Source organism: Mustelus asterias, chromosome 7 (assembly GCF_964213995.1).
Source record: "Mustelus asterias chromosome 7, sMusAst1.hap1.1, whole genome shotgun sequence".
Classification (NCBI taxonomy): Eukaryota; Metazoa; Chordata; class Chondrichthyes; order Carcharhiniformes; family Triakidae; genus Mustelus; species Mustelus asterias.
The window spans coordinates 18,998,266-19,023,511 of record NC_135807.1 but is presented as its reverse complement, the minus strand read 5'-3'; the positions used below and the strand labels follow the sequence as shown (position 1 = coordinate 19,023,511).

General features: G+C 46.3%; 1 protein-coding gene across 5 annotated transcripts in view; it reads left to right on the top strand.

Annotated features, from left to right (window-relative positions):
• The window catches only part of LOC144495597 (receptor-type tyrosine-protein phosphatase mu-like), an 896,407-nt gene that overhangs the window by 376,806 nt on the left and 494,355 nt on the right, over positions 1 to 25,246 (top strand). The gene's annotated exons all lie outside the window — the stretch shown is intronic.

Below are 25,246 nucleotides of genomic sequence, written 5' to 3'. Positions count from 1 at the left end.
CTGCTTGCATTCACTCTATCTATACCCATCAAAATCTTATACACCTCTATCAAATCTCTCCTCAATCTTCTACGCTCCAGGGAATAAAGTCCCAACCTATTCAATCTCTCTCTGTAACTCAGCTTCTCAAGTCCCGGCAACATCCTTGTGAACCTTCTCTGCACTCTTTCAATCTTATTTACATCCTTCCTGTAACTAGGTGACCAAAACTGTACACAATACTCCAAACTCGGCCTCACCAATGCCTTATATAACCTTACCATAACACTCCAACTTTTATACTCGATACTTCGATTTATAAAGGCCAATGTACCAAAGGCACTCTTTACGACCCTATCCACCTGTGACGTCACTTTTAGGGAATTCTGTACCTGTATTCCCAGATCCCTCTGTTCAACTGCACTCTTCAGAGTCCTACCATTTACCCTGTACGTTCTTCTTTGGTTTGTCCTTCCAAAGTGCTTGATGGGCCGAATGGCCTCTTTCTGCACTGTAGGGGTTCTTTGGTTCTTCTTTGGTATTATCGCGAGACTATTAACCCAGAAACACAGCTAATGTTCTGGGGACCCGGGTTCGAATCCCGCCACGGCAGGTGGTGGAATTTGAATTCAATTTTAAAAAATCTGGAATTAAGAATCTACTGATGACCCATGAAACCATTGTCGATTGTCGGAAGAAACCCATCTGGTTCACTGATGTCCTTTAGGGAAGGAAATCTGCCGTCCTTACCTGGTCTGGCCGAAATGTGACTCCAGAGCCACAGCAGTGTGGTTGACTCTCAACTCCCCTCGGGCAACTAGGGATGAGCAATAAATGCTGACCAGCCAGTGACGCCCATGTTCCATGAACAAATAATAAAAAAACATATTCTCTTTAAACTGGAAGTTGACCAGGTTGAGCAGGGATTGTGTAATTGAAATGTGGAGCTGTTTTTAAAGGCAAAATATTGCGGATGCTGGAATCTGAAACAAAACCAGGAAACGCTGGAAAATCTCAGCAGATCTGACAGCATCTGTGGAGAGAGAATAGAGCCAACGTTTGGAGTCTGGATGACCCTGCGTCAGAGCTCAAACAAAGGGTCATCCAGACTCAAAATGTTGGCTCTATTCTTTCTCTACAGATGCTGTCAGACCTGCTGAGATTTTCCAGCATTTTCTGTTTTTGTTTGAGATTTTTCAAAGTTGTGTTTGCTACACGTTGTCAAAGGTCCAAGTGACATTGCTGAAGGTAACTGCTGTGTCTCAATGGTTTCAAGAAGGAGATGGATATATTACAAAGAAGAAAAGGGATAACGGGATATGGGGAACAGGTGGGGAGGTGGATTTGAGACCAGGGAGAGATCGGCCATGGTCTGATTGAATGGCGGAGCAGGCTCAAAGGGTTGAATGTGCCTACTTCTGCTCCCAATTCCCATGTTCCTGTGTTCCGATGTTACACCTCTTAGGCATGATCCTGCAGTCAATGACTACTTCAAGAAGGAGTGCTGTGCTTGTTTATTCCTATGTCATGGTATGAAATGGAGAAGACACAGAAGTGTTGTGCATGTTTATGGTAAGAAACAGCATTGGAGCTGATAGGTCCTGAGTGTCCTGTCACCAGCTGGGCCGGTGGTCGGGAAACTACCCTGAAGATGAGCAACATTCAGTGTATCCGCTATATAAATGGTGCGATTCAGCAGCCCAGCAATGTCCTAGCATTGAGCCAGCCACCACATGTATCGCATGGATACATCACTGATACAATCCCAGGACTACACTGGTCCTGAAAAGAGTGAAACAGATGGAGGGAGAGATAGATAGATAGATAAGAACAAGAACAAAGAACAATACAGCACAGGAACAGGCCCTTCGGCCCTCCAAGCCCGCGCCGCTCCCCGGTCCAGGAATGAATCCTGAATCCAGGATCCCCGCCCAATTTTCCAGCCAATCTACATACCAATATCCTATCCACCGAGCTGTCCCTCACAGCTCCGATGCTTTGTTCATTACAACCTATTAACTCACCCCCACCCCCCCATTCCAGACCATGTGATCTCCAGGGAGAGGCGAAAACCCAGAGTGAAAAACCCCAGGGCCAATATGGGGAAAAAAAAAATCTGGGAAATTCCTCTCCGACCCCCTGAGGCGATCGAAACGAGTCCAGGAGATCACAATGGCCTTGATCGGAAAATGCTTCCCAACCCTAGTCATTTCCACTTCCACGAACACCATATGAATTCCCTGCCCCCGAGACAGGTTCCCAACTATCCGCAGTCTCGCTCTGTACTGGCACCAGCAAGATGATCATAGAATGAAGCCTTAAAACGAGAAACAAGGAACAATTAGCCTGCACCGCTCCCTGGTCCAAACTAGACCACTCTTTTGTATCCCTCCATTCCCACTCCGTTCATATAGCTGTCTAGATAAGTCTTAAACGTTCCCAGTGTGTCCGCCTCCACCACCTTGCCTGGCAACACATTCCAGGCCCCCACGACCCTCTGTGTGAAATATGTCCTTCTGATATCTGTGTTAAACCTCCCCCCCTTCACCTTGAACCTATGACCCCTCGTGAACGTCACCACCGACCCGGGGAAAAGCTTCCCACCGTTCACCCTATCCATGCCTTTCATAATTTTATACACCTCTATTAAGTCTCCCCTCATCCTCCGTCTTTCCAAGGAGAACAACCCCAGTTTCCCCAATCTCTCCTCATAACCAAGCCCCTCCATACCAGGCAACATCCTGGTAAACCTCCTCTGTACTCTCTCCAAAGCCTCCACGTCCTTCTGGTAGTGTGGCGACCAGAACTGGACGCAGTATTCCAAATGCGGCCGAACCAACGTTCTATACATCTGCAACATCAGACCCCAACTTTTATACTCTATGCCCCGTCCTATAAAGGCAAGCATGCCATATGCCTTCTTCACCACCTTCTCCACCTGTGACGTCACCTTCAAAGATCTGTGGACTTGCACACCCAGGTCCCTCTGCGTATCTACACCCTTTATGGTTCTTCCATTTATCGTGTAGCTCCTCCCTACATTATTCCCACCAAAATGCATCACTTCGCATTTATCAGGATTGAACTCCATCTGCCATTTCCTTGCCCAATAAGGAGAGAGGGAGTGAAACAGAGATGAACAGAGAGAGAGAGAACGCGAATACAGCCTCAGGACTATATCCTGAGGCATCTCAATACCCTATCACATTTCTCTAGACGCAGCTTGGAGATATACTGGGGGATTGGTCAGATATCCATTCTAATTATCCCACACTGATAATTCGCATTAAAGGTTTACATCTGAGCACTTTCCCTGAGAGTTGTGTCACACAACAACAACTTGCATTTATATATCGCCTTTAACACAGCAAACTCTCCCAAAATACCTCAGAGAAGCTGTAATTCGACAAACTCTGTCACTGAGCCCCAGGGGAGACATAAGGATTGGTAACAAACAGCTTGGTAAAAGATAGACGGTGGGATTTTCCAGCTTTTCCCTCTGGCGGGGTCTTCCAGTCACGCCGAAGGCAGTCCCCACCCCCATGGCAGGACCAGAAATCCCATCGGCGGCCAATGGTGTGCCACCTCTGCGGCCGGAAAGCAAGCCACGAGGGGACTGGAAAATGCTAGCCAGAGATTTTAAGGGAGGTCTTAGAGGAGGAGCAGGGAGTAGAGTGATCCAGAGAGGAGGCTTCTGAACTTGCAGCCTTGATCAATGGAGACACAGCTGCCAATGGCATGGTAATGAAAAACTCAGTGGTACAGCCTTGTTAAACCTTCGTAACCAGGTGATCAAAATGCATATTCCAAAGTGTCATGGTGACGGTTTATTGTTGACCAACATTCAATGGATGTGAACGGTGCGGTTAATTTCCATTCTATGGAGTCTCCTGAGTGCTGTGTTATTATACTGATTTAACACCTTGCACTTATTTACTGTACGTGACACAAAGCACCAATCGCTCATAAGGTAATCATGTTGTGGGTTCATTTCTCAAGACGAGGCACATGTATAACAAGTTATACATAGTGATGAAAACATCAGCATCAGAGCTGTGTGCATGCTCTGCTCAAAGTAAAAATGAAACTAAGACTGGATCACATGACACATTGCCTTATCATGATGTCATTCTGATGCACCTGAAAGGCAAATTCCAACACTGAGAATATCGCTCTCGCCAAGTTCTGGATAGAGAGCAGGTAATTAATTAGAGTTTGTAAACCCTCTCTTTTCCCCTCAACCCCCTCCCCTGCATCAAACCACACATACGTTCTATGTTCTATACCCCGGGCAGAATTTTGTGGGGGCAGCAGGAGTTCTGCTGACGGAGCTAAAAGGTGGGAGGGTGCATTTTTCTGGCAGCAGCCCAAGCTATCACTGGGGGTACCGTGCTAGGATGGGTGCCTGCCTACAAGAGCTGCCATGCCCAATCAGAGGGCCAGTAGCCAATTAGCCTCACCAGTGCCACTGGGAGGAGTGACCATTTCTGACACTGCACATAGAGGAGGAGGACACATCAATGGAGTGGCATGGTGGTTAGCACTGCTGCCTCACAGCTCCAGTGACCCGGGTTCGATTCCCGGCTTGGGTCACTGTCTGTGTGGAGTTTGCACGTTCTCCCCGTGTCTGCGTGGGTTTCCTCCGGGTGCTTTGGTTTCCTCCCACAGTCCAAAGATGTGCGGGTTAGGTGGATTGACCATGCTAAATTGCACCTTAGTGTGAGGGGGACTAGCTAGGGTAAATGCATGGGATTATGGGAATAGAGCCAGGGTAGGATTGTGGTGGGTGCAGACTCGATGGGCCGAATGGCCTCCTTCTGCGCTGTAGGATTCTATGATTCTATGAATGCCAGCACGCCCGAACAACAAGGGAAGGGGTTTTGAGTTCACCGGCATCAGTCAGGCAGACCTTGGAGAGGAGGACAAGTCTGGTTGGGGCAGAACCATTGTCCTGTGGGTGACCATTGCCATGGGCTGGCCCCTCCAGGGGTCAAAGGGCATCCCAAAAGAAGGAACCCCTGGCACCCACTGCAAGGTCACCAGGGTTTATCTGATATTTTCTTTTATTCATTTGTGGGATGAATGTCGCTGGCTGGGTCTGAATTTATTGCCTGTCCCTCACTGCCCTCCATTCCAGAGGACAGTTGAGAGTCAGCCATATTGCTGTGGATCTGGAGTCACATGTAGGCCAGACTGGGTAAGGACGGCAGATTTCCTTCCCTAAAGGACATTAGTGAATCAGATGGGTTTTTCCGACAATCGACAATGGTTTCATGATCATCAGTAGACTTCTAACTTCAGATTTTTTTTAAATTCAAATTTCACCATCTGCCTTAGTGGGATTTGAACTCAGGTCCCCAGATCTTGCTCTGGCTCTCTGGACTACTAGTCCACTAACATTACCACTGCACCACTGCCTCCCTGGCACTGGCAAAATGGGAAGAGACCCTTAATCGGTCAGTCTTCAATTCAGGCCACTTGTCATACAATCATAGAATCCCTACAGTGCAGAAGGAGGCCATTTGGTCCATCAAGTCTGCACCGACCACAATCCCACCCAGGCCCTATTCCCGTAACCCCTCATATTTACCCGGTTAATCCCCCCAACACCAGGATCAATTTAGCATGGAAGACATTTAGATGTTTTCCATCTTTCCTGCCACTCGGCAAATGGTGGCACGCCATCTTGCCAGCCTTTCCACTTCCTGGCCCATCGCTAATGGCCCTGGAAAATTCTGGCCTCTTCCAGCCTCCTATCCTCCCCTGCTCCCACCCGCCGCCCCCCCCACCCCCCCCCCCCCAACCCCCCCCCCCCCCCCCCCCCCCCCCCCACCCCGGCCTGCCATGGGGAAACCTACAGTGAGGCCAGCAAGAGTCATTGAATTTTCCGTTCACATTGGCGGGATCAGATTATCCCGCTAGCGTGAAGGGGTGGAAAATTCCGGCCGAACTCTCAATAATCTGCTTTGTCATTGGTGAGCTTAAATTCAAAGAACAAAGAAAATTACGGCACAGGAAGAGGTCCTTCGGCCCTCCAAGCCTGCACCGACCATGCTGCCCGACTGAACTAAAACCCCCTACCCTCCCGGGGACCACATCCTTCTATTCCCATCCGATTCATGTGTTTGTCAAGATGCCCCCTTAAAACTCACTATCGTATCTGCTTCCAATATCTCCCCCGGCAGCGAGTTCCAGGCACTCACCACCCTCTGTGTAAAAAACTTGCCTTGTACATCTCCTTTAAACCTTGCCCCTCGCACCTTAAACCTGTGCCCCCTAGTAATTGACTTCCACCCTGGGAAAAAGCCTCTGACTATCCACTCTGTCCATGCCCCTCATAATCTTGTAGACTTCTATCAGGTCGCCCCTCAACCTTCATCACCAGTTAAAAAAAGGCCACAATTTGAAAGGCAGTTGTAAGGATGTGGTAATTAATCGCATTGCTTCGAAATGACAGGATTTCTTACCCAGGCAATGAAATCAACTCAAAACTGACAGGAAACAGTTTTCAAATGGACACCGCAGGTGTTAGCCGAAGAGAGATATTTTGGACATGTTATTCTCATGCAAGCAGTGTGAGCAATGTTTAGGGCCAAGCAGAATCAAATGATTGGATGCTGAAGACTGCCAAGAAAGAGTCGTTCTGCCAGCCAGCTGCTCCATGCAGGGCATAACATCTCGTTTTGTATTCTTATCCCATTTTCCTCCCTCGTCTTTTCTGCTGATCCGTGGATCCCACTTACTGTCACTCCTCCTCTTTCTGTAGGGAATTCGGAAAAAACGCCACAGTGTAATTAGCGAACAGAAGGCGTTCCGCCTTAGCTGTGTCATCACCAAAGCTTTTACAAAGCCCCAAAAGATGTCCTTTTATTCCCATTCTCCACTACCCCCCCCCCCCCCCCCCAACGCCCTAGTTATGAAAAAATTGTTTTTGCTTCTCAGCTTTGAAACCCTTGTGCATGTCAAATAAATCTGGTGCAGCACAGGATAGTGAGGCGACCCATTGATTGACCCAACAAGGCCAAGCTCTCAGTTTAAAGCAAAGGTGGCACAGTGGTTAGCACTGCTGCCTCCCAGCGCCAGGGACCCGGGTTCGATTCCGGCCTCGGGTCACTGTCTGTGTGGAGTTTGCACATTCTCCCCATGTCTGCGTGGGTTTCCTCTGCTCCCACAGTCCAAAGATGTGCGGGTTAGGTGGATTGGGCATGCTAAATTGCCCCTTAGGGACTAGCAGGATAAATACATGGGACTATGGGGATAGGGGCTGAGTGGGATTATGGTCATTTTATAAATGACCTGGATGAGGAAGTGGAAGGATGGGTTGGCAAGTTTGCTGATGACACAAAGGTTGGTGGGGTTGTGGATAGTGTAGAGGGATGTCAGCAGTTGCAACGAGACATAGATAAGATGCAAGACTGGGCAGAGAAGTGGCAGATGGACTTCAACCCAGATAAGTGTATGGTGGTTCATTTTGGCAGGTCGAATAGGATGAAAGAATATAATATTAAAGGTAAGATGCTTGGCAGTGTGGAAGATCAGAAGGATCTTGGGGTCCGGGTTCATAGGACGCTCAAAGCAGCGTCGCAGGTGGAGGCTGTGGTTAAGAAGGCGTATGGAATACTGGCCTTCATCAATAGAGGAATTGAGTTTAGAAATCGGGAGATAATGCTGCAGCTGTATAGGACCCTGGTCAGATCCCACCTGGAGTACTGTGCCCAGTTCTGGTCGCCTCATTACAGAAAGGATGTGCAAGCCATAGAAAGGGTGCAGAGGAGATTTACAAGGATGTTGCCTGGATCAGGTGGCATGCCTTATGAGGATAGGTTGTGAGAGCTAGGTCTTTTCTCCTTGGAGAAGCGAAGGATGAGAGGTGACCTGATAGAGGTGTATAAGATGTTGAGAGGTATTGATAGAGTGGATTCTCAGAGGCTTTTACCCAGGGCTGAAATAGTTGCCACAAGAGGTCACAGGTTTAGGGTGCTGGGGAGTAGGTACAGAGGAGATGTTAGGGGTAAGTTTTTCACTCAGAGGGTGGTGGGTGCGTGGAATCGGCTGCCGGTAGTGGTGGTGGAGGTGGATTCGATAGGGTCTTTTAAGAGACTTTTGGATAAGTTCATGGAAGTTAGTAAGATAGAGGGTTATAGGTAAGCCTCGTAGGTAGGGACATGTTCGGCGCAACTTGTGGGCCGAAGGGCCTGTTTGTGCTGTAGCTTTTCTATGTTCTATGTTCTATGGTCAGTGCAGACCCAATGGGCCGAATGGCCTCCTTCTGCACTGTAGGGATTCTATGAATCAAGAGCAAGAGTTCACACAATTGTAATTCATAGAATTGTAGAATCCCTACAGTGCAGAAGAGGCCATTTGACCCATCAAGTCTGCACCGATTCGCTGACAGAGTATCTTACCCAGGCCCTCTTCCCTGTCCTATCCATATAATCCTGTACGTTTAGCATCCTAATCCCCCTAACCTGCACACCTTGAGAGATGAAGGGTCAATTTAACATGGCCAACCCACCTAACCTGCACATCTTTGGACTGTGGGAGGAAACCAGAGCACCCGGAGGAAACCCACTCAGGCACGGGGAGAACATGCAAACTCCACACAGATAGTCACCGAAGGCTGGAATTGAATGTGGGTCCCTGGAGCTGTGAGGCAGCAGTGCTAACCACTGTGCCACCGTGCCGCCCAGTGCATACAGTCGCTGGGAAAATGCTCCGACGTTGTTAGGACGTTGTAAGGTAATGCCTGCTCGGATCAGTTCTGTTTTTGTTGAGGGGGTTGGGGGCAGGGAGATCAGGGATAAAGTGGAACTTTGATTCCCAGTGACGCCTGGACATGGGAGATATGGCTTTTCCGCATCCATTAACAGGTGGTTCGGCACAGCATTTGGTTTAATTTGTTGAGCAAAGGAGGAATATCGAGCCACTATTTCCTTAAGATGGGTTTATTCAGATAACCTATGGCACAAATTGCCTTTTCCATTCCGCACGCAGGTTTTCTTTGATTCATTCATGGGCCACGGGCATTGCTGGCTGGCCAGCATTTATTGCCCATCTCTAGTTGCCCTTGAGAAGGTGGTGGTGAGCTGCCTTCTTGAATCGCTGCAGTCCACATGCTGTGGGTTAACCCACAATGCCTTTATGGAGGGAATTCCAGGATTTTGACCCAATGACTGTGAAGGAACGGCGATATATTTCCAAGTCAGGATGGTGAAAACCGATATCTATGCTTAAGAATAATGCCCTACGCATTCCACAATCAGTAACAGATCCTCTCACTTATCCCCTATTCCTGTTTCCCCTTTCTTCATCTGACTCTCTAACCTATTCTCAATGTTGACTTCACCAAGCTGGGCTGTGAATTTCAGAGCCACACGATCTTCTGTTTCTTCTGCTCTGGGTGCAAAAGATCTTACTCTTAATCGTGTACCTGACTCTCCTCATTCTGTACTCCCCAGTCATTGGACACAGTCTGCGTTTATCTGTTATCTTAATTCCTTTCCAATTTTAAACCAACTTTGCCGTGTTTATCTCATGACATAAAGCACCATAAGGGATTGTGTAAACATGTGGTGGGATTTTTCTCCCACTCTGTGGCATGTTTTGCGGTGACAGGAGGTGGCATGCACTCTCTGGCAGCAGGGTGTTATGGTCCTCCCATTGTTAACGAGGTTTCCTGTTGAACGCACCCCTCGCTTCTGGGAAACCTACCATGGGGGTGCGTCATCGGCATGACCGTACGATCCCGCTGGCGTGAACAGGCGCAATATTTCAGCATTGTTGTGTGTTCATTTATTAAGATTTGGCACAAGAGCACAGATATACATGGATAGAAAATTTGAAGACATCAGCAGTAGAGCTGTGTGTGCTGTGTTCTACTCACAGGCCAAAGTGAAACTGAGACTGGATCATGTGACACACTTCCTTGCTAGTTTTGGCATACTGCTGGCCCTTAAATATAGATTACAACACCTTTTATTATTCATCCTTCATCTCCTCAGCTCTATTGAAAGTAATCCTTTTAAACAGGACTGGGATTCTCCAATCTCATTCGCCCTGCCCCCGCTGCTAGCAAGAATGGAGAATTTGGCACTCAGCCAAATCTTCATTCACTGCGGCGGTATTGGTGAACCCCAGCTGTGGACGAGGTTGGAGGTTTCCGGCAAGAATGTCTGTCCATCATCTTTTTTAGGTGGAGGAGTGTATGTGGTGCCAAGGTACGTGAAGAGAAAGGAGAAAATTCTCTGACTAAATGGATGGGGAAAAGCCCATGGACAGTGGTGGGGGAGTGGGAAATGCAATTAATTTCTCAGCTTAGTGGGCTTGAAAGTCCATGGGCCTTTGTTCTGGCACAATTACTATGAGTTGTCCGCCATTAGCCTATTTTACAGGTGGATAGACTCCCCTCGATGGATGCATCTTGAATGTCACCATACTCATATTAAGGACCAGATTAGAAACTTCAAGGTATTTAATGAACTTAACCTTGATCCTAACTTTTACATTTGATTTTAGCATTAGGGTGAGGATAAAGCGTTTCACTCCAGGTATGATTCAAATGACCCACTAGGAAGCTTTTATCAAAACTTTATTTAAGAACACAGTTAGAATATAACAGAAAGAATTAGCATAACTTTTATCAATTAAAATGCTTAAACACGACAAAGTGTAATTCTTAACAACAAGCTATCTCAATTGTTCCAATTTAGCTATCTCCCCACATAGACATGAATCCCTTGTTTAGAACCCATTAGCACAGAAACCAAAGATGCTTACATAGGTACTAGATTTCCAGCCTTTTGACACTTCTGCAGAGTGTTCCAGAATGTTCTAATTCTCACGCAGCAACTTTCAGAGAAAGCTATACGTCCAGAATCTCAGAGAAAGAGATTTATTTCCCAGCAGATGCGAGTCTCCAGACCTCAGAGCGAGCAAGGGATACAGAGAAGGCGACCTCTCTCTAAACATCCCAGAAGCAGACTGCCTTGAGTTCTCTGTGAAAGCCTAGCTGTACCAAGGCACATGACCCTACCTGTCAATCAACCCAATCAAGCCCCACTCTGCAACATCCCAGTGGAAAACACAAAACAGAACCCTGCATTAATTCAGATTAAACAAACACTGTATCAATTATAGGGGGAGGCGATGGCCTAGTGGTATTATCGCTAGACAATGAATCCAGAAACTCAGCTAATGTTCCGGGAACCTGGGTCCGAATCCCGCCATGGCAGCTGGCGGAATTTGAATTCAATAAAAAATATCTGGAATTACGAATCTACTGATGACCATGAAACCATTGTCGATTGTCGGAAAAAACCCATCTGGTTCGCTAATGTCCTTTAGGGAAGGAAATCTGCTGTCCTTACCTGGTCTGGCCTACATGTGACTCCAGAGCCACAGCAACTGCCTCCAAGGGCAACTAGGGATGGGCAATAAATGCTGGCCAGCCAGTGACGCCCATATCCCATGAATGAATATAAAAGAAAATTAAGATTAATTATGTTGCTGCAGTAACAATACAGTACTGCTGGATCCAGACTAAATGGAAGGGACTAGTAAACATATTCAACTAAAATACATTTCTTAAAGGCACACTCAGTGGAATTGGGATCAATGTCTACATTCAGAATTACCCCGCATCATCCCCACCCCAGCAGTTGTTTGATCGGGCTCCTTTGTAAAGGTGTTCTGGTTCCTCTGGGGCTGAGGCAATGTCTTGTGCTTGGTTTGAAAGGCAGTTCTGCTTCAGAAAGGAAACACTGTGAAAAGTAGCAGACTCAAAAGCAAAATATAAGAAATGCCAGAAATCAACAGAAAATGCTGGAAATTCTCAGGCAACCTCTGCAGAGAGTGGAACCGAGCTGAATTTTCCCACCCTATGATGGTGGGCATGGAATTGGAGGGGGTGGGAAGGGAAAATGGAGGGCAGCTGGATCGGAATCCTCGCAGCTGAGGAAGTTTTCCAGATTGGCTGTCTGCAGCATGGAGTAAGGCAGCTAATAAATCTGGATCATTAAGGGATGCTCAATTAGAATCAAGGCCTTTTCTGATCACATTGATCAGGATGACACACTGCATGAATGAAATCTGAGGAAAGTGGAAATTAAAACAAAACAATCACCTGTTAGTTTGCATCAAGTATTCACAAATTTGCTTCTACAAGATTAAGGGCGCTTGTCCGTGTTAATGAGCCGACATTGCAAAGCTGATTTGAGATGCTTCTTAACTATAGCCCTTGCTAGCTCACACTAATCTTTCTAAATGTGCAGGCGGTGGCAATTTGCAAAGTGCTTGATTGTTATTAGGGCTGTTTTTCAGTCGATAAGGAAGGGGGAGCCTGGAACCAGGGAGGCCTCAGTCAATTAACCTCAGTTTAATGCTAATCATTTACATTTCCTGGTAGGAGAAAGTAGATTTTTTTCTATGTATGGTGTGTATGTGTGTTTATGAGGGTGTGTGTGTTTATGTGTGTGTTTATGAGGGTGTGTGTGTTTATGTGTGTGTTTATGAGGGTGTGTGTGTTTATGTGTGTGTTTATATGTGTATGTATGTTTATGTATGTATATATGTACGTGTATGAGTTTATGCATTTATATGTGAGTGTGTCTGTCTGTGTATATTTGTCGGTATGTGTGTTTGTGTACATCTGTATGTGTTCGTGTGTGCGTATATGTGTGTGTGCGCATATATACATATACATGTGTGGTGTATATATGTATACATATGTGTGGGTGTATATATGTGTGTGTGCCTACGTGTATATATGTATGCATATATATGTGTGTGTGTATATATATGTATATATATGTGTGTGTGTGTCTGCATGTGTATATGTGTGTGTATGTGTGCATGCATATGTATATATACTGTGTGTGTGCATGTGTGTCTTTGTGTCTGTGTGTGTGTATATATGTGCGTGCGCATGTGTGTGTATATATGTGCGTGTGTTTGTGTCTGAGTGTGTGTGCGTATGTGTAGATATGTGCGTGTGTGTGCGTGTGTGTATGTATGTGTGTATATATAATGTGTGTGTGTGTGTGTAAAGGGAGATTGAGGTAATTGGTGACCTTGGTTGGACAGGTTAAGAGTTGTTAAACGGTGATACTCATTTGCACAGATTAGACTTGTCTGTTGGTTTTTCTTTCAGTCCATTTCCACTTCTGTAGAGAGCAGCACTTGACCTCTGCATGGCAGTAACAAGACGCGCTTTGATCTTTCAGCAAAGCATAGAACGGGCTGGATAATTACAGCTTTTTTTGTTTTAGCTTTCTGCTGAAATTCTCACAACATTTGCCGTCAGCTCTGCAACTGAGGGAACAGCAGAGGGACATAATTCCATTAGCAGTTAATGGTTGGCAATATAGTTAGTATAATTCTAAACTGGTATAGCGTCCCATGACAGGAGTCTGCCCAGTGTGCCGGTCGAATCTTCCGACCTTCCCATGCTTATAAAATATTAAAATACTGCATGTGTTTTAATAATATTGACAGAGCACATCAATATATATTGATGAGAGATTAAATGAGCTTCACAGAGCCATCATGCTGGCCCAGTCTGATTGGGAGCAGCGCCGGTGAGTTTAATGACAGGGCTTTTGGACGTGGAGATCTGACACGTACCATCTCCTGATTAACTTATTAAAATTCACTTCCTTGCATTGAAATCCCTCTGCGATTTTGCCTCTCTTTATCTCTATAACTTGGCTCAGCTCCACAACCCTCCAATATCTCTGCACTCCTCCAATTCTGGCCACGTACACACCCCCAAGTTTCTACATGTCAGTGGCAGTGGCTCCAGCTGCTTTGACCCTAAATTTAGCAAATCCTTCCCCCCTCTCCAATGTAGAAAGTTGAGAAAGTTCAGAAGTCGCGATTAAAAGGGATTTCTGTGTCTGGTAAATGGCTGAAACAAAAAGATAAAGACCTGGATTTTTCCGATGGCAGATTCCTGTTCCACCATCTGAAGAGTTCATGGAAACGCATCCCCGCCGACTCTCTCTGCCTCATTCCTATCTCACATTCCAATGAGCATAAATTTGCTGCAAGTGGGACTTCTGCCCTTAATCGGGAGGATGTTTCTCCTTAGAGAACAGGTCCATCTAGAAGGCCAACGGCAGCAGATATATGGGAACACTGCCACCTGCAAGTTCTCCTCCAAGCCACTCACCATCCTGACTTGGAAATATATCACTGTTCCTTCGCAGTCTCTGGGTCAAAATCCTAGAATTCTCTCCCGAACAGCATTGTGGGTCAACCCACAGCACGTGGACTGCAGCGATTCAAGAAGGCAGCTCACCACCACCTTCTCAAGGGCAACTAGGGATGGGCAATAAATGCTGGCCAGCCAGCGATGCCCATGGCTCACGAATGAATAAAACAAAAGAGAGCTGCCAGTCAAACTGGTCGGCTGGCAGCTGGTGGGGGGGGGGTTAGGAGGAGTTGGGGCAACTCCCTACCCTAGTCCCTGCATTGGCAGAAGTTGTGGACTGCACTCCATGGAGCCAAAGTCCCAGGAGTGCAAGGAAAGGTAAGTGTTCAGGGTCTCAGGTTGGGGAAAGTAGGGAAGGACTTGGGGGGACTGGAGATTGGGGGATTGGGGTATTGGGGAGAGGCTGCTCGGGGGAAATCCAGCAGCCACCAGGTTTTGGGGGGGGGCAGGATGGGGGTGGGGGTTGGGGAGGGGCTCCCGAAGTTAGAAGCGGGTTTCTGATGGTGGTGTCCCCACCTTCCCTCAGAGACCTCAGCTCCATTGTTTCTGGCCTTCCCCAGTGCCCAGGAAATCATCCCACCAGCTTAGAAATTGAAGCCAAGTGGGAAACAACCATTAAGTAGTCAATAATTGGCCTCTTACAGCCCTCAATTGGAGAAAGGAATGAGCGGCCCTTCCTTCCAAATGTAAAATCTCTGAGAGGTTGGGGCTGGCAGGACCCGTTCGTCCAATTTCACGCTCACCCCTCGCCTAAACATCCGCTGGCGGGGGAAACATGAAAGTCAGGCCAAAATGTTGGGATCTTGGAAAAAAATCAGGCAGTAGCCGTGGTGAGGGAAAGAGAGTTAAGGTTCCAGCTCAGTGATATTCCATCCTGAAATAGGTGTAATGGAGACACAGCTAAAATAATTAGCGTTACACTAATTAACATCTTTCAAAGGAATTGGACATATATCTGGGTTCCAAATGCAATGCAGTGTTCCTAGCAAAAATAGCTGAATGCTGGCTGGACCCGTGACCATGCCTTGTGATGCTGACACCATGGGCAGAATATTACGGCCTCTCCACCAGTGAGATCTTCCAGTCCCACCCGAAGTCAATGGACTCTTGAATGGCTCGCTACATCTTCAGGGCCTGCCCCTGTTTTGAGGGGGCTGTAAAATTCCACCCCGTGGAAATTTCACTGCATGGAACGGTTTAGGAATTTTAAAGGAAGATTTGTTTGGTTGATCTTTGCGGGAGCAGGTGGAAACTCTCAACTAGCTTTCCAAAGACAAAGCCAATGGAACGGCCAACCCCATAGAATCTTACTTTGGATGATAACTGGATCACCAAGGAGGATAAAAGTGAATTCCAGAGGGCTGTGGCAAACCTTTGGGTTGGCGTATAGAGAAGTGCATGACAAAGTGCTTTGGGGCGAGTACATGACCAAAAAAGATGCACACCTTTCATGGAAGGGTTGGACGTATCGCGTTCCCCCTTCTGGTTAGCGGAAGAGAGCAGCAGAGGTGTCTGGGATGTGTGTGATACGTGCAGGTCGAAAGATGGGGAAGAAAATTAAACACCTCCCAAAACAAGACGGCCTTCGACACCAGCTATAAAGCCACATATTCGGTCCACTTTGTAGTCTGACTACTTACCGGGGAACCTTTCATTTCATCTCATGAGAGTTGGTTACATCCTTCACAAGTGGTGCTGAAATACTGAAGCTGGAGCTGAAAGAGTTGTAAAGTCATCGTTTACCTCAACATTTAACATGTCATTATTGAGCAGCAATCAACAAAGGAAGGAAAGCAATTTTGGTATGCTGCACGAACATGCCACTGTCAGTTTCAGTGAATGTTAACACATTTACTTCAAGATAACCTACTTCTGTATAGCATCTCATCACAAACTGACTGAAACATTGAAAACAGGGAGGAGAGGGAAAGGATGATTATAGATCAGAGGAACAGAGAAAGCAGCATTTCGCAAGGGTCAATTCTGAGAACAGATTTTAATCATAATTAAAATTACTGATCTGGGTTCGTGGATTCGGGAACCAGTATCTCAATATTAGAATTTGCAAGCAGTACCAAACTGAGTGGGTGCGCAGGTGGCGGGGTGGTGAGTGGAGTGTGTAGCTAACATTGAGGAAGAATGCGACATGAATGCATTATTTTTTATTAGCGTCACAAGTAGGCTTACACTAACACTGCAATGAAGTTACTGTGAAACTCCCCCAGGTCGCCACACTCCGGTGCCTGTTCCGGTGCACTGAGGGAGAATTTTTAGCATGGCCCATGCACTTAACCAGCACGTCTTTCGGACTGTGGGAGGAAACCGGAGCTCCTGGTGCAAAAGCCACGCAGACACGGGGAGAAAGTGCAGACTCCGCACAGACGGTGGCCCAAGCCGGGAATCGAACCCGGTTCCTGGCGCTGTGAGGCATCCGTGCTAACCACTGTGACACTCGGCCACCCAAGAAAGCTTGCACACTGGGAAATTAAGGAGCAACTTAACTCTTACATTTAATAAATGTAAGATAATGCACGTTGGTGGAAAATAAATGAAAACATCACCTTGGGAAATGAGAAACTGAATGAGATATAAGGGCAATGGGATTGAGAGATACAGGTGAGCAAGTCATTAAAAACAGCAGTGCAGATTGGTAACACAATAGAAAGTGCTATTAAAGCACTGGCATTTATATCACAGCTATAGCATTCAAAAGTAGTGAAGTTATTTTAATGTATGTACGATATCTTGGTAAGGTTGCACTTGTGTGTAGTGTGCAGACTTGGCCTTCACACTGTAAAGAAATAGATAGAATTACTGGAGTAAGTGCAAAAAAGGTTTACCTGGGAGGCACTAAAACTGAGAGAATACAGTTTGCTATGATCCTGGGAGGGACCATTATTGTTGAAAGAAGAAATCTGAACACCCAGCAACTCATCAACAACAGCCTGCTGCATGGTTTCTCTTTCTGAACAACAATGAGCTTCGTTATATATTAAAAGGAATGAAACAAAGTAAACACTATTGACATTGGCTGTCAAATTCGCGGACAAACTGGAGTAAAGCGCGCTGGTTTTTGCAGCGGGATTTTCAAAATGAATCTCCCATACTCTGAGCACTGCAGAGGGCACGAGCGTGAATCTCATTAAAAATCAGTGGGCGGGGCCTTTTCCCGCTGGAGAGGCCGGCAGCATAGCGCTGTGCGGGCCACTGCGCATGCGCCGATCTGTCAGCGCCGAGATTGGCGTATCCGCAGTGGCCCCACATTGCCGGCCTCCCGATTGCTGGCCAACTCAATTACTGGCCAGCCCCGTGACCTCGCATTGCTGGCCATGCAACCCCCGCCCCCCCCCCCCCCCAACCACCCCCCCGCCCCCCCCACCACCACCACCCGATCACCGTCCAGCACAGCAATCCACCCCCCCCCCCCCCATTGCTGGCACACAGATCTTCCCCACGCCCCGATCGCTGGCCTCCCAGCAGCTCCGACACCCCCCATGGGCCCACCCCCCCTCCCCCCAACCTGCAGTCCCAACCCCCCTGCCCGGCAGGCTGACCCCTTCCCCCCCACCCCGATGGCCAGCCCAATCGCTGCCCACCCTCCCTCTGTCACCAATCCCAAGTGCAGAATGGAAGCCAGCTACACGGCCTCTGCTTGCATCTCCTGGCCCACTGTGCTGCTAAAGCAGTGCAGCGGCTGGGAGAATCACCCCCTATAGATGATAATGACATATGGTATGAATTCAATTTTACATTTTACTTCCCCGCAAAATTTGCTTATATGTGTTACAGCAATCTTAAATGTGCATTCACCTCTCATGATACCAACCCAAAGGTTTGCCACAGCTATCTGCAATTCACTTTAATTCTCCTTGGTGATCCAGTTACCCTCCAAAGTAAGATTCTATGGGCCTAGCTAGCTTTCCTGCTACGTAACTTCCACCTTTTCTTTACTTGTCTCGCGACTGTAAATGCTTCAGCTCTTTCTGTCACTAGCTGATACCCAACTGCCTTCCCACAGCTTTTCAAATTAACTTTGTTGACTGCTTTCTGCCACAAGGCTCCATGAGGACCACTGTAGATTCCTACCATATGCTGCAAGCTAAACAAGATCTTCCAGCTGCTTTTCCCTCTTGAAATCCAAATTAAGATTGAACCACACTCACATTCCACACAGTGAATGATGACGTTCGTGTTTCCTCTGCTCGAAGACCTAACTATCATCTCCTGTGGTCTACCTCAATCTGGTGAAGTGAGTCCACGCCATAACAAAACTGAAACTGCCTCTGTCTGTTTCTCAAAGTGAACTCTGAACTGCTTGGTCCTGTCAGTAAACACATGCCCAGAGAAATTAAACAAAGGGACCTTCCACTCACCACCTCCCCAACTCTGACCTTGAAGATAAACCTAAATTACCTTTAAGTGTAATGACCTGCAAGCTTGTTTCAACTGCCTTTTCATCGCTTTTATTAACACTTCTCAAGCAGATGTCCCATTTACCTACAGTTAAAACTTTAATTCCTAAATCTAAAAATCACGTTCAAAAAACCCTAAACCTTGAACCAGATTTTTGCAACAAGCTATTGATAAAAATTGAGCAGATTTCTCCTTTTGAAAATGGATGACTTAGAACGCTACAGCAATTTCGGAGAATTTGGCAGCCTAGCAGGGTGGCACGGTGGCACAATGGTGGGCACTGCTGCCTCACAGCTCCAGGGACCCGAGTTTGATTCCTGGCTTGGGTCACTATCTGTGCAGAGTCTGCACATTCTCCTTGCACATTCTCCCTGTGTCTGCGTGGGTTTCCTCCGGGTTATCCGGTTTCCTCCCACAGTCCGGAAGACATGCTGGTTTGGTGCACGCCGTGCTAAAATTCTCCCTCAGTGTACCCGAACAGGGGCCAGAGTGTGGCGACTAGGGGATTTTCACAGTAACATCATTGCAGTAAGTAGTCTCACAGCACCAGGTTAAAGTCCAACAGGTTTATTTGGTAGCACGAGCTTTCAGAGCGTTGCCCCTTCATCAGATGAGGCACTCACCCGATGAAGGGGCAGTGCTCCGAAAGCTCGTGCTACCAAATAAACCTGTTGGACTTTAACCTGGTGTTGTGAGACTACTTACTGTACCTACCCCAGTCCAACGCCGGCAACTCCACATCGTTGCAGTGTTAATGTAAGCCTACTTGTGACACTAATAAATAAGTTTTAAACACTGCAGCGGGATGGGAAAATCCTGCCGGCGTGAATGGTGATAAGATTCTGGCCTTCGAGGAGAACCGATAGATGTTTTTAAAATTAGGAATGAAATTTAGATGTGGAGAGGATGCTTCCACTTGTGGGAGTACAGGGTACTGAAAACTAGATCCAATAAGAACAAGGTAGTTATTATAAAATTCAATAGGGAAGTAAGGCAATTTTATTTTTACTTCCTGTGGGCAAGATCATTCCTGAAGGCACAGTTAGAATGCAACATTTTGCTCTGTATCTTTTCAACATGAAATGTCCCTTTGCAGCGTTCAATTTGAATAGATTTTAGCGAATTCTCTGCCCATTACTTCATTGTGTTTTGTCACTCCAGCCCTAATGTTTTTCCCCTATTATTTTGGCCAGAAAGTATGATAAAATTTGAAGAAATTCATGTACGTTCTACAACCCTATCAGCTTGGAACAAAAATAAATCAATAATGAGGGCGAAAATGAATGTTGAAATTTTCACTGGCAATCTTCGCACTGTGTTTTCATTAAGGAGAATGAACAACAGCTGCAATGCTCATTACATATTCAATTCCTTCCTGGAATGTAATTGTTGGAAATCTGCTGCCATTTTCCTCCCTCCTCTGCTCGGCTTCATGTATCTGTTATTGTTTCAGATACATACATGAAAGAATCGCAGAGAAATCAATATGAATGCTACAATTGGTCTTCACTATGTAAAACGCCAGCTGCACCCTTTTAGAATATCAATGTGTTATCCTCGTTCTCTTGCTTTTTCTCTCTCTTGCTCTCCTCTGTCCACTTGCAGCTGGATCTCTTCCAGTCTTAGGATCTTCTCATCCTATTTTTCACTGAAGTCATTCTTCTTATCTCTTTTTTTTTCTTCTTTGCTTGTTCAAGCTTTCCTTGCCTTGGGGCGGCATGGGGGCACAGTGGCGAGCACTGCTGCCTCACAGCGCCAGGGACCTGGGTTCGATTCCTGGCTTGGGTCGCCTTCTGTGCGGAGTTTGCACGTTCTCCCCGTGTCTGCATAGGTTTCCTCCGGGTGCTCTGGTTTCCTCCCACAGTCTGAAAAATGTGCTGCTTAGGTGCATTGACCTGAACAGGCGCCGTAGTGTGGCGACTGGGGGAATTTCACAGTAACTTCATTGCAGTGTTAATGTAAGTCTTACTTGTGACTAATAAATTAATAATAAAAGATGTGCTGGTTAGGCGCATTGGCCATGCTAAATTCTCCCTCAGTCTACCCAAACAGGCATCGGAGTGTGGTGACTAAGGGATTTTCACAGTAATTTCATTGCAGTGTTAATGTGAGCCTATTTGTGACACTAATAAATAAACTTAGACTTCAGTTCAGTGGCACATACTTCCACCTCTCAGTCTTTAACTCCCTCCAAATCCAGATGATGAAGTAGAGAACCAGACACCAATATTTTTGCTTAGTAGTGGATTTATTTGCAGAATGCAGCATTGCGTATGTCTGCCTCACCTCCCCCCGCCCCCCCCAACCCCCAACCAACATCCAGTGTCACAGCAGTCCTTCTTTATATGTGCTCAAGAAACTTAATAGTGTATCCTTAATTTTGATGATACAATTAACAATTAAGTCCCAGCCCAGCGTACCAGCACCTTTTTTTGGTAAGTTTGCAGAAACAATCATTTTGCCCTCAGTTTGCTTTCCGCCAAATTACACGAACTGGTAATAAGGTATATTTCTGCAGCAACTGGGAGACCTGGGTCATGTCTTGTAAGAAAGATTTCTTATGATGTGATGATGCCAGATGGCAAACCCATGGAGCACCATGTGGCTCTGTTGCTAGACCTGTATTCCAGGGACTGGACTATCGACAATATGAGTTCATAAGATGATGAGGAATAGGAACAGGAGTAGGCCATTCATCCCATCGACCTGCTCTGCTGTTTGTTAATGTCATTGCTGATCTGATCCTGGCGTGAACTCCATTGTCCTGCCCCTTCCCGTAACCCTTAACTCCCTTGATGATCAAAAAATCTGCCCAACTCAACCTTGGATATCTTCAATGGCCCAGCCTCCATTGTTGTTTTGTGATTTGATTTGATTTGATTTATTATTGTCACATGCATTACTATACAGTGAAAAGTATTGTTTCGTGCATGCTATACAGACAAAGCATACCGTTCATAGAGGAGGAGAGAGTGCAGAATGTAGTGTTACAGTCATAGCTAGGATGTAGAGAAAGATCAACTTAGCGCGAGGTAGGTGCATTCAAAAGTCTGATGGCAGCAGGGAAGAAGCTGTTCTTGAGTTGGTTGGTACCGGACCTCAGACTTTGATATCTTTTTCCCAATGGAAGAAGGCAGGAGAATGTCCAGGAGAATTACAAAGACTAACAACTCTTTGCGGGAAAAATAAATCCTCCTCATCTCCATGTTAAATGTGACACCTTTAATTTTTAGATTCTAGGTTCCCCCATCAGGGAAAATGTCCTCCCGGCATCTACTCTGTCAAGATGTCACAATCCTATATGTTTCAAAAAGGTTCCATCTCTGCACACGGGGAGTGTAAATTGGATTGAATAACCTGGAATGAAAAGTTAGTATCAATAATGGTGCCGATAAAAACTACTGGATCATCATAAAAAGACATTCATCTCCTTCCGCCTTCCTTGCCTGGTCTGATTGACAGTTAACACCAGATACATAGCAATATGGTTGGCTTCTTGATGGAAATGGAAGAGCATGCCCCTTCAGCAGCTGGATCACCGTCATCCCCTCAAGGACACGCAGGATGGGAAATGGGTTCCAAGCCATTTGGGTGGCTGAGATTTCCTTCCAGATGTGACTGGTCTTTAACTCTGCAGGAGCAGTTTGGTTCCAATCATGCTGAAACAGGAAAGCTCTTATTAGCAGTGCCGTTCATGGCTGGAGCTCTCTGTGAGATAGACTGATCATGAATACTGCAGCACATCGGCTTCACACTGGAGTGGGCATGAATACCCCTCTGTCCAGTGCCACACAGCAATCTTCCCATTGGAATTAACTGATAACCGGCAAGGAATGGCATAGAAAAGGTTTACTATGGGTGACCTGGTGGCACAGTGGTTCGCACTGTTGCCTCACAGCGCCAGGGACCCGGGTTCAATTCCTGGCTTGGGTCACTCGCTGTGGAGTTTGCACATTCTCCCCGTGTCTGCATGGGTTTCCTCCGACAGTCTGAAAGACGTGCTAGTTAGGTGCATTGGCCATGCCAAATTCTCCTTCAGTGTACCCGAATAGGCGACGAGGGGACTTTCACAGTAATTTCACAGTAGTTTATATATAGAAGACTCATAGAATCCTACAGTGCAGAAGGAGGCCATTCAGCCCTTCGAGTCTGCACCGACCACAGTCCCACTGAGGCCCTATCCCCATAACCCATGAATTTACCCTAGTAATCCCCCTGACACTAAGAGGCAATTTAGCATGGCCAATCCACCTAACCAGCACACTTTGGACTGTGGGAGGAAATGGGAGCACCCAGAGGAAACCCACACAGACACGGGGAGAATGTGCAAACTCCACACAGACAGTGACCCAAGCCGGGAATCGAACATGGGTCCCTGGCGCTGTGGGGCAGCAGTGCTAACCACTGTGCCACCGTGCCGTGCAGTGTTACTATAAGCCTACTTGTGACGCTAATAAATAAACTACTTCAGAAATGATGCATCACAAAAAACAAAAGTCATACAGGACAGCCTCTCATATCGAAGGAGAAGGGGGGAGGCTGCCAAAACTTTCCATCTCTTGCTACAACTGTGTTGCATTGCAAATTTACACCACATAAAGCAACCACCCGGACTATCGTGACTGTGCCAAAGAAATCCCCTTAGCCCATAGCCCTGTAGATTATATATCACCATAAGTGTATATCCAGATAGTTTTGAAATGTGATGAGGGTTTCTGCCTCCTTCACACTTTGCGTGAAAATCTTTCTCCTTAACTCCCCTCTCGTCCTCCTGACAATTATTTTAAATGTGTCCCCAGTGATTGACCTCTTTGTAAAGGGGTTTTCCAGGGGGCTCCCCTCTGGTGCTATGTATTGAGCTGAACCCAGCTAATACAAAGACTCACGTAAGGCAAAGTACAGTTAAAGGCGTTCTTCATTTGACCATTACGCATTGGGATAGAGACAGCTGGAGGATTCCAACTTTTCTCTGACATTACATTACATGTGTAAGACAACTATACCTTTTGGAATGTTTGTTTCTCCCGCCCAACTTGTCATCCAAACTGGATGATCCAATTACATTAATACACATTATTTACCTTGGCCAATAGCATTCTAGCAGAATTGGGAATTAATTGGTCAAATGGACCCGGAAATTCTTCCCCCCCCCCCCATTGCCTAGCAACCCTACCTACGCAAATCTGGTAGGTTCAAGGGTCGCCCTCACCACCTGCAAGCCATGGGAATGGAAAGGGAATCATTTCCCTCTGTCTGCTAGCTACCCCTTATCACTCGAAGCTGAATACTTCTATTCACTGCAACCAGAAGCTAAATACTCCATTCATTTTAAAACCTTGGTAGCTTGCAGCTGCAGGGTTTTCTACTGATAATAGAGAATATATTCTGCACCTTATTGTTTCCAAAGAATGTGGTCTCTCTAGTTCTGCTTGTTTCCCATTGTGCTTTGGGGCAGGCTGCATCTTGGCCAAAGCTTATAAGACATTTGAAAATACATTTTAAATCTACAACACTTATTCAAAATTTATGTGTCTATGCAGACAATACCTTTGCATGACATATATAATATGTATATATATATATATATATATATATATATTTATGAGGCACTTTGTGATTCTTTATGGTATATATAAGGCACACTGTGATCCCTATTCTAAACTAGTCTACTTTGTATTAATAGTCTTCAAAATCCCAGGGGTTTTAGTACCCCCTTCTACACTCTCCATCAAGGGAAATCAGTCCTTCTTATTCACACAATTCTGGACACTGCTAATTTTACATAACTCAATTAAACCTCCCATCACTGCTGCCTCACAGCGCCAGGGACTGGGGTTCAATTCCGACCTCACGTCACTGACTGTGTGGAATTTGCACGTTCTCCCCGTGTCTGCGTGGGTTTCCTCCGGGTACTCTGGTTTCCTCCCAAACTCCAAAGATGCGCAGTTTAGGTGGATTCGCCATGCTGAATTGCCCCTTAGTGTCAGGGATTTTATCTGGATAAATACATGGGGTTATGGGGCATGGGTGGGATTCTTATCAGTGCAGTCTCAATGGGCTGAATGGCCTCCTTCTGCAGTGTAGGAATTCCACGTCACCTTCCTCCGTTCCAAAGAGAGCAGCCGCAGCCTATCCAACCTTTCCTCAAAGCTAAATTTCTCCGTTCCTGACATCCTATGACACTGTGATTAGCTGAGAGTCGTGGAAAAGCGATTTTTGCTTATTTTAGTGATTTTCACAGTAACTGGAACCAAACAGTTACAAGATGAACATTGACTGGGGTTCATAATCTAAATGTGGAGATGCTGGCGTTGGACTGGGGTGAACACAGTCAGAGTTTTAACTTGCAGGCTATCCTGGACTTGCGGGCTATCCTGTCTGGAGACAATACTCATCTATTTAACCTGTGCTTAATGCTCCCTCCACCCACATTGTCTGTATCTTTAAGATCTGGTTGGCTGTAGGGATTTGCATTCTAATCAGTATTCTGTAACTTGATTTTGTGTCTCTGTGCCCTGCTTGAGAGCACATTTCCACTCCATCTGACGAAGGAGCAGTGCTCCGAAAGCTAATGGTATTTGCTACCAAATAAACCTGTTGGACTTTAACCTGGTGTTGTTAAAACTCTTACTGTATTCATAATCT